Here is a 361-nt window from a genome sequence, read left to right on the forward strand (position 1 = left end):
TGAAAGTATTTTCCCCACAGCGCATTGTGACACGAATACACATGTAGTGTGTGTGTGTGTGTGTGTGTGTGTGTGTGTGTGTGTGTGTGTGTGTGTGTGTGTGTGTGTGTGTGTGTGTGCGTGTGTCACCAACCGGACAGACTTGTTCTCTACACACAGGAAGTGATCCGCATCTTGGGCAAGGGGTGCCATTTTGTGCCGTGTTATATTTGTAGGGCCGGCACAAGCCTTTATGGGGCCCTAACCTGATTTGGGGGCTTTGACTATTACTGATACAAATATTTACACCAAAGCAGTCTAGTTTTTTTAAAACCTTATAGAGGGCAGTGAAATCCCAAAAGTATGGTGTCCCTGAGGTGCA

Source organism: Microchirus variegatus, assembly GCF_963457635.1.
Source record: "Microchirus variegatus genome assembly, chromosome: 13".
Classification (NCBI taxonomy): Eukaryota; Metazoa; Chordata; class Actinopteri; order Pleuronectiformes; family Soleidae; genus Microchirus; species Microchirus variegatus.